Raw genomic sequence first — 10,457 nt, 5'->3', positions numbered from 1 at the left:
GCATCTGCAGATTTTCTCTTGTTCCTGGTGTTTCCTGGTCACTTCTCTTTGCAAATTAGACCTCGTAGTAACCAGCCACCTCCAGTGGGAAAACAGCCTGTACTTTTAACTTCAGACTGATATCTGCTTGCAATTTACATCAAGAACTGTAGACTGTTTCTTGTTTACAACAAAAGAACATTTGTTAAAAGTTTAACTTTATCACAGCAATTCCGACCCTTTGGAAAGGTCATGCAGCTGTGCAAGAAATCTGAGGCTGCCAGTAAGTCCCCCAGGACCCTGGAAAGTGACAGGAGAATCAAGGGAAATTGATAGGCATGTAGGAGCTTAGGTTACTGGGAAATGGAGGATGTCAGGGTAATGGGATTTATGGGATTGCTCTGAGGGCCAGGATAGATCTAAAAGTGGCCTCCATCTGCACCAGAAAGACAATTGCAAAATAGGTAACTCAGAGTATGGACTGATAACCAATTTCTATTCTGGTTTTAGCTATGATGACCAGTAAATTATCACATAGTCTGGCCCATATGTCACACTTGATCTACACTAACATGGCTTACTCTTTAATTCCCCGAAATAATCTAACAAACCAACAATGAGAGATGGGCAATGACACCCACATGCTCCATAAAAGCAAAGCAATATCAGAGCTAAGGGACATTATGCTGATGGCTTGGTATCCCCTCTTGTCACAGTTTGAGTATTTGGTGGGTGTACATACCACTGTAGCAGTTTTTCCACCAGCACGGACTTAATATGTGTGCAGTGGTATTTATCATTGTAGTCACCATGACGCTGATTGTCACAGCAGCAAGTCCGTTCTACTTAATCAATGCTGAGAGATTTTCCTTTAAAGGGGTTAAAGTTTAAATCACAGACATGCTGAACTTCTTAAAACAGGAGGCCGGTTAGTGGATGTTAGCACATACTGTATAGCATATAACTTCAGCCACAAGTCTTCAGATGCAAAACTGAACTGTGTATTAAATCTAAGTAGCACCTCTGAACAATGGGTCCTTAACAACTGTGAACCACAGTTAATTGGAAGACCAGACAATGCTGATTTCAATTTGTTATCTGGGTGTCTGTAGTGTGGGTGTGAAGAAGGAGATGCTTGTCTCTGTTTCATAGAACCATAGAACATTACATCACAGAAACAAGGCCTTTTGGCCCTTCTTGGCTGTACCGAACCATCTTCTGCCTAGTCCCACTGACCCGCACTTGGCCCATATCCCTCCGTGCACCTCCCATTAATGTACCTGTCCAAGATTTTCTTACATGTTAAAAGTGAGCCCACATTTACAACTTCATCTGGCAGCTCATTCCACACTCCCATCACTCTCTGTGTGAAGAACCCCCCCCCCCCATGTTCCCTTTAAACTTTTTCCCTTTCACCCTTAACCCATGACCTCTGGTTTTTTTCTCCCCTGGCTTCAGTGGAAAAAGCCTGCTCACATTCACTCTATCTACACCCATCATAATTTTATACACCTCTGTCAAGTCTCCCCTCATTCTTCTACGCTCCAGGGAATAAAGTCCTAACCTATTCAACCTTTCTCTGTAATTCAGTTTCTCAAGTCCCGGCATCATCCTTGTAAACCTTCTCTGCACTCTTTCAACCTTATTAATATCTTCCTGTATTTCGGTCTGTCTCTCTCTCTCTCTCTCTCTCTGTATCACTCTATATCTCTGTCTCTCTCTCTCTGTTTCTCTCTGTCTCTCTCTCTGAATGTGTGTATCAAGTAAAAAGACTGTTTTTCACATCTACCAACTGTGTCTCTCCAGTGACTTTGTTTACATGACAACAATGCCAAGGATTTTGAGTTTATTGTGCAAAAGTAGTAAATTCTGGCATAAAGATATTAAGGATGTTCAGATGACACTTTATTTGATAGGTTGGACTTACTCCAGCAAAAATCTTCCTGCAAGTATCAGGATAATGTTCACAAACATCAGGTGTTTCATGTTATAATGGCTTCACGAAGCAAGAAATGTCCACACGACATCAAAATATTTTAAGCATACTGTCTGATCTTGTGGCACTTCTGAAACAGGTGCAGCTGTCATTGCTGCCATTTACATGCATTGTGCCAGGTCCTTTTTTTTGGTACGTTGGTGTATTTATTAGAAACAGTTGCTCCAAAGTGCACAAGCCTGGATTAAGCATGGTCCAAAACTGGATTCAGCAATACACCATGTATTGCGATCCTTTTACACAACTGGTCAAAAAAGAAAGTAAAACAAATCTTCCATCAACCCACATGATTCAAATTATCCAAATGCATAAGAGACTTCCTAGCATCCATTCTTGGCACCAAAAAGTCGCTCCTTTATCATGTTTTCTAGCTTAATAGCATCAGCCGAAAACTTGAGGATCCCATCAGACAATTTTTCTACGGCCATCTGGTCCTCATTGTGAGACCAACGGAATTTCTGTTCATTCATTTCAACTTTTTGTATGTTAAGTGCTTCCGCTTTTTTAACACTCAAACTGGGTGTTAGTTGCTCAAAGTCTTTACTGAGGCTTTCCAGCAATTTTGGAGATATTGTTAGATAATCACAGCCTGCCAATGCTTTTATTTCACCAGTATTACGGAAAGATGCACCCATGACAATAGTCTTCTACCCAAACGTTTTGTAATAGTTGTAGAACTTTGTTACACTCTGCACACCTGGATCTTCATTTGGTTCAAAACTTTTCTTATCTGTGTTGGCCACGTGCCAGTCCAGAATACGACCTACAAGTGGCGAAATGAGTGTTGCTCCAGCCTCTGCACAGGCAACTGCTTGAGCAAATGAGAAAAGCAGAGTCACGTTGCAATGGATGCCACACTGTTCTACAAGGATTTTGCCAGCCTGAATCCCTTCCCATGTAGAAGAAAGTTTGATGAGAATACGGTCCTTGTTGATCCCTGCACCCTTGTACATCTGAATTAGGCGTTTGGCTTTTGCGACCATGCTGTCTTTGTCAAACGACAATCTTGCATCAACTTCAGTGGACACCCGGCCTGGAATTTTTTTCAAAATCTCCACTCCAAAATTGATGTACAATTTGTCTATGATATTGGTCAGCTGCTCCTCCTCAGATCCGCCTTGGCTTTTTCCATATTCAATCGCATCAGCCATCAGTTTGTCATTGGCTGGCATCTGTGCAGCGGCAAGAATGAGGGAAGGATTGGTTGTGGCATCCTGTGGTTTGTATGCATCGATAGTGTTAAAGTCGCCGGTGTCGGCCACCACCACTGTGAACTCCTTCAGCTGATCCAAGGCTGATGCCATCTTCTGTCTCTTGGCCAACGAGTCCCCTTTTTTTATATAACATTGAAGTTTCTCATTTGTACACATTCCTTTGGGAGTGTTCCCGGTGATGCACCATCAATAACTCTCGGAGACATGAGTTAACGTAGGCTCTTATTGGCTGGAAGAAAGCACAAGCAGCAAGCGACCACCGCACAACATCCTGGAGACTGAGGGAGGAGCCGTGCCTTTATACCGGGGTCTGTGGGAGGAGCCACAGGAGCAGTCAGCGGGGGGAGCGTGTCCAGACAGGTATATGTAGTTCACCACAGCCGGTCTATCAACTTTGTTAAGGATTCTTCTCTGACTGAACAAAATAATCCTCATGATTCATCTTCATGATAATATTAGCTGTTTATGTTTTTTAATATGAGATTAGTAAAGCAATATGTCATTGGTAGCCATTTTGCCAGAGCTCCTCAGTGCATACAGTTTAACAGAGTTCCTAGAAGTAAACCTGAGCGAAGTGACAACATCTTTGGAGTTAATGGGTTCCCAGCGTCGCCCCAGATGGTGTTCCATCTCCAACTGTAAACTAACATGCTAATATAAACTACAAAAGTTTCTTTTCACTTGAAGTGTATTTTATATGGTAACATGCAAACAGCTGTCAAGAGTCTTTTATACTCCAGCATTTCAGCAAGGAAGAACACTCCAATGCCATGTTGTGCTGCGGACAAGCACTTTAACAAAGCACAATTTAAGGTAGGGTTAGAAGCTGACCAACTTACAGCTGAAGAAAGATTCAAGCTCCTGGGGATGTGCAGGGGGAATGTTTGGAACCTTGTCATTTTATGAGTTAGTAATTGGCAATGAAGACCTCACAAGAACATTTCCTGTACTTCTGACCCTTCAGTATAACACTTGCACAGCCTGATGGCCCTTCTCATTTTGCAGTGGGTGTTGCAGCTATCTGAGGTTGGAGGTGAAAGAGTCGAAATGTGCACGCATCAGGATTTGCCAATCAGGAGGGAACTGTTGGACGATTCCAGTCTCAGAGATTCTAACAAACTGATGATAATGAAGTTCAAAAACTTAAGGCACACCCCCTTAGAGCAGGAAGCTGATTTAGAGCTTAACACTGCCAGTTGGTTAAGAAATAGAATTGGTTGTTGCAGACAAAAACAGCATAATTTGAATGTAATCCTGCTTCCAGGTCCTGTGGAGAAGACTCGATGAGCCAAATGGCCTAATTCTGCTCCTATATGCTATGGTCAGATATAGGCTATCCCAGCTAAATCCATTGTTGACTATTGTGTTCTTTTCTTATAGTTCAAATTCTCTTCCCTGTTATCGGACAAAAGATTCAAACATCCTATCACCCGATGACTAATGACATTGTAATATTTCCCATCTGGACGTAACCCAATCCCAGCATTCGTCAGCTCTCTCTCTCTATTCTCACTCATACACTGAGTGAGAACTTTATTAGGTACACATGCATGCCTGGTCATTAATGCAAAAAGGCCAGTTAAAGCTTTACTGGCAGCAAACAAATCTAACTACTCTATTGATCACACTTATTCTTGACAAGGATCACTGCAATCAATAGCCTGTCACTTCCCTTTCGGAGCAGTGCTTGTGATTCACCTGTATGGCCTGGTATATTTGCGGTGATCTGGGGATTTGGTGAGCTGGAGTCTCAGAGGTGCACTGCAGCGATGTGGTGGGCACGGGCCAAACCAAGGCAGTGGGACCCAGGCCCGAGAGCAAGGAATGAGCCAATATTTAGCCATTGCTGGGGCAGACTTGGAGTCGAATGTAAGCCTGGGCCCGAGAGCAAGGAACGAGCTCATGTCTGGCCATTTTAAATGCAGGGTCAAATACAAAAGGTTGCACATTGGATGTCTGATGGTCTTTTTTAATTCGCTTGTTTAACCTCATACTCCGCACCCTCCTCTTCCTCATAAACAGACATCAAGAAGTGAGATATAACAGTTATATGAGCACCAACAGGCAAATATCAACTTGAGCACCACAGGGCTCGGTTATCTCACCAGTCTTGTTCACATTGTACGCAGATGACTGCAGAAGCTCACACAGGCATGCAGTACATCAAGTACTCAGATGACACAGTCATCATCGACACTACCAACTCTGATGACTGCATCAATGAGGTTAACTTGCAGGTTGAGTAGGTGGTGAGGAAGGAAGGCAAATGCCATGTTAGTATTCATTTCAAGAGGTCCAGAATTCAAGAGCAAGAATGTGATGGTAAGGCTTTATAAGGCACTGGTGAGGACTCACCTTGAGTATTGTGAACAGTTTTGTGCCCCTCATCTTAGAAAAGATGTCCTGGTATTGGAGAGGGTCCAGAAGAGGTTCACGAGGATGATTACAGAAGTGAAAAGGTTATCAAATGAGGAATGTTTGATGGCTCTGGGTCTGTAATCTCATTACAGACCCAGATCTCATTGAAACCTTTTGAATATTGGAAGTCCTAGACAGAATAGATATGGAAAGAATGTTTCCCATGGTGGGAGAGTCTAGAACAAGAGGGCACAGCCTCGGGATAGAGAGGTGACCTCTCAAAACAGAGATGTGGAAAAACTTATTGTTGCAACGGACAAGGCGAACCCAAGCACAGGACATAGGCACAGAGGTTGCGTTAGGATGCAGACGCAAGTGTGAGGGTTGAACAGCAAACAGGAGAGAGTGCAGGAAGGCAGTAGACAGGCAGAACTGATCTTGACATGGAGAGACTGAGTTTCATGGGTAAATCTCGGAACTTGAGGAGAACTTAGAAAACTTATCTTGACACGAATAGACTGAGTTTCACAGGTAATTCTCGGTACTGAAGCAAAACTTAGAATGCACAGTCCTAAGCAGCCGGGAAATGTTAATTACGACACAGGCAAAACCAATGATCTAGCAACTAGTGAGTGTAAAGCCAGGGTTCTTATGCTGCAGGTCTTGATGAAACCTAGGTGTGTTGTCATCAAAGGGAATTAGAAGAAAATGGGGAATTAATGGTAGGGACTGTGACATTTGTTGAATTTGTGTTATTTGTTGCCACTTGCAGCTGTGGAAGTCAGGTCGTTGGGTGTATTTAAGGCAGAGATTGATAGGTTCTTGATCTGACATGGCATCAAAGGTCACTGGGAGAAGGCTGGGAACTGGGGTTGAAGAGGAGAAAAATAAGGATCAGCCATGATTGAATGGCACAGCAGACTCAATGGGCCAGATGGCCTAATTTGGCTTCTTATGGTCTTATGGAAATCAATTAACTTGTTGGATGGTGCACAAACAGCTATCTGGATCGGAACTCCAGTAAAACTAAGGAAATAGTAATAGACTTTAGAAAGCAACCCTGGAAATAGGTGGCCAGTCAATAGAGCGTGTTGGAGAATACTAGTACCTCAGCATAACTATAGATAACAATGGTAAGTTGATACTCTCCAACTGCCAACAATGGCTATTTTTCCTTAGGAAGATGAGGAAACTTCACGCCCAGCCACTGATTCTCCAGACATTTTATAAATGCTTTATTGAATCAATATGAAGCTACAACATCACGGTATGGTTCAGAGCAATGAGCAGTATCAACCTCAGCCCACTCAACAGAATTGTCAGAATAAGTAGTAAAATCATTGGCCAGGAGCAAGAATCACTCAGCAGCATCCATACAAGATGGACAATAAAGAAAGCTCAACAAATAGTAGAGGACATTACACATACATTACACATACACTTCACAGATACTACACTCCCATGCCATCTGGTGCTCTTCTTCAGCATCAGAACAGCCTTATCCGGTTTTGTGCCTTCCTCCATTTGCCTTCTCAACACCCAGTTTTGAATATATAGTATGCATACCACCTTCGACAGTAAAAACAGTCAGTTTTAATACGTGCATATGTATTTTAAATCACATGCATCAATTCCTAGTAGTTATAACCTATTGCGAGTATTTTATATTGTGTTTAATTATATGTAGTGTGGTGTTGTGTGTCTTAAACTCTGTGATGTTGTCCTTACCACAGCACAAATGAAGTTCCTCATGGAAAATAAAATGAATTGAATTTGATCGGTTCTTTGATTTTGTGGCTGTTGTAAGAAGGTTGTACATAGTATAATTTGATAAAAGTTTTTTGAACTTTGAAATACCTTATCAGCAACTCAATGCATAACAACATGGAACATGGGTCAAGAGGTTCAGTTGTTGTTTAGACAAGCACCAGAATGCGGATGAAATGTAGTCTAAGTGAGTTTGACCGTCAAATGATCGTTGGTGCCAGACAGAGTGGTTTGACTATCTCAGAAACTGCTCATCTCCTGGGATTTTCATGCACAGCAGTCTCTGGAGTTTACAGAGAAATGTGTGAAAAACAAAAAACATCCAGTTTGTGGCAGGTCTGCAAAAGTGCTTTGTTAATTAGCAAGGTCAGAGGAGGATAGCCAGACTGGTTCAAGCTGACAGGAGGGCGACAGTAACTCAATGTGTTACAACGGTGGTGTGAAGAGTATCTCCCAATTCACAACATGTCGAATCTTGAAGTGGATGAGCTTTAGCAGCAGAAAGATCACAGCCATACCCTCAGTGACCAATTTATTAAGTACAAGACAGACCTAGTAAAGAGACACATTGTATAGCTAAGACTCAAAAGGGCTCCATGAGTATGACTTTCACCACCCATGTGCCTTTCTGTCACAATGTTCAGAGCAATGGAATATTTTTCAAACAATTATATTAAGTGACACCTGAGCCACAATGGCACACTGAGTGCTGTGTCAAACCTTTTCTCGTCGAGACAGCTTATGAGGTCTTCTTTCTTCACTTACCACCTTGTAAAACATTTTACAAATCACCTTTTATAGACCAGGTTTCGAACACCAAGTCGAGTTTTCCAAGTACCCTAAGCTTCCTGCAGAATTGCTCAATTCTTTCAAGCAACTGTATGCTTTCAGTTTCAGCCTCAGTTAGCCGTTACTCTCACCACAAGTATTGAGCTGTTGCTGTTTGGTCCTCAAAAGTGTTTTAATGGTGGATCAAAAGTACAGCAAGTGCTTTTTCTGTGGTCAATCTTGCCAATGACTAATTTATTCCATATTACTCACCATGCTTTCACCCCTTCTGTAGTTTCTTAGTCATAACCTGAATGGAATGACTACCATCTTTGAAGTTAGTCTCAACTCTGCTAAGATGTACCATAGCACCGATCCACAAGAAATAAGCTTGGAGGTCGTACAAGTTCTTCTTCTTCTACAAATTCAATAGATTGGAAATCCTTACATTCTGGGATCAGGTCCAAGGATATGAAGAGTGAAGTCAGGGGAGGGGCCAGAGTTTGGGTTTAAGTAACAAATTTCTCCTTTCTTTTACCTCAGCTTAAACACCCACTGCAACTCCATACATATCCCTGGTCATTTTTAATGCACCCATAACTGCCCTACTTTCCAATGCAACGGAGAACCGCATACAATATTGAGAAGAGGAAGGAGACCAGTAAAGAAACATTCCTTGACAAAACTGCCAGAACTGGGATAGTAATGGGCTCTGAGATCCTAAACAGTTTAGACATAAGGCAAAATTCTGTCAAAGGGTTCTGGACTTCTCTTCTTTGAAGTGCAGTAGAAGCGGAGTCTTCAGGCAGGAGGTACAGAAAACTTACATCCCACACCACTATATTTAGGAACAGTTATTACCCTTCAGTCATCAGGCTCCTGAACCAGTGAGGATAACTTCACTCACCTTAACACTGCACTGTTCCTAACCGGATATGGGCACTGAAACCGCATGAAAGATTGAGTCAGAGATTGCGACACACAGTGAGCCCACAGACTCAGTGACAGGCACCTATGGGATGGGATCCTTGCAATCAAACCTGCTTGTATCAAGTTTTTGAAAAGGCATCACAGCAATGCAGAAGTACAGCTATCCATTCTAAGCATGAAAACCATCTTGTCTACATACCGTGAACACTCAATTCCCTTTCAGGTCTATCTTAAAATATGGTGTTCATAATGGTAAATTTAAAAAAAAGAAAGATTAGCTTTATTTGTCAAGTGTACTGTACATCAAAACATACACTGGACACCGGGTTATTTGGTTTACATCAATGACCAACACATTCCAAGGGCCACAGTCCAACATAATCCAGTCCTGTCGAAGGGCCTCAACCCAAAACGTTGACTGTTTGTTCATTTCCATAGATACTGCCTGACCGGCTGAGTTCCTACAGCACTTTGTGTATGTTGTCGAGGATCGTGGTAGGGCAGCAGCAAATGTCACTAAGCTTCTGACGCCAACACAGCATGCCCACAACTTACTACACTACACACCTTTCAAATGTGAGAGCAAAGGAGGTCACCGGGAGGAAGCCCACAAGGAGAACATACACACTCCTTACAGTGACAGGAATTGAACCCTGATTGTTACTGCTGCTAACTACTATGCTACCATGCCACTCTCACCAGCCAATGTACTATAGCTTTGATAGTGGTCCAAATTGTCAAAGCCTGATTGGGTGATATCACTTGCTTCCTTGACTTTACTGTCCTGTGGATCAGGGAATTGATAACCCACAAGTCCAGTGCCCTAATTTACATTCATGGTGGCATTACATCAGTCCTCGCCACGGTACAATCCTCGCCAGTTAGGCCAGAGTGACCAAGTAGCAGTTGAGGAACTTCTGTCTGCGTCCAAGCCACAATTGTTTCCAGCAACCCCACATCAACAGCAGCCTTTCATCTGCTGCCCTGAAGCCACTGAGGAAGCACTTAGTTTGAAGAGAAGAGCTTGCAGACCAATCTCATGTGGATAAGACATAAATAAATATTGATTTCTATCTACCAGTAATTTGGGATACACATCATATGGTGAATCTAAATAAGAGCATCGTTTCAGCCATGCAAGGAGCTCAAGCTGCAGAAATTCACCGGGATTTTGTCTGATATTTGAAGACATAAAAATGCAGAAGGCTCTGAACCACTGGGATGCTTTTGTTTAAAAAGGATGTTTGATAGGCAGTTTAAGGGTAAAAGCACTGATCAATCTATGATAAAAGTTGAATGCTAGAACATAAGACACGGAAAACATCTTTACCCTGATGTTCGTGAGGCTGTGAAATTCATGACCAGATTTAATTATTGAGGCAGAGTCACTTTGCCATTCAATGGCTGTTAAAGGTAATTGAGGAAAGTGGAGTAAGAAATATGGA

At 42.3% G+C, this 10,457-nt stretch overlaps 1 pseudogene; it reads right to left on the bottom strand.

Moving 5' to 3' along the window:
- Nucleotides 1-2,098: 2,098 nt before the first annotated feature.
- On the bottom strand, nt 2,099-3,309 carry LOC132392371 (transaldolase-like; annotated as a pseudogene).
- Nucleotides 3,310-10,457: the final 7,148 nt, after the last annotated feature.

This window comes from Hypanus sabinus, chromosome 4, assembly GCF_030144855.1.
Source record: "Hypanus sabinus isolate sHypSab1 chromosome 4, sHypSab1.hap1, whole genome shotgun sequence".
NCBI lineage: Eukaryota > Metazoa > Chordata > Chondrichthyes > Myliobatiformes > Dasyatidae > Hypanus > Hypanus sabinus.
Note: the sequence above shows the minus strand (reverse complement) of the source record. Positions and strands in the feature narration are given on the sequence as shown.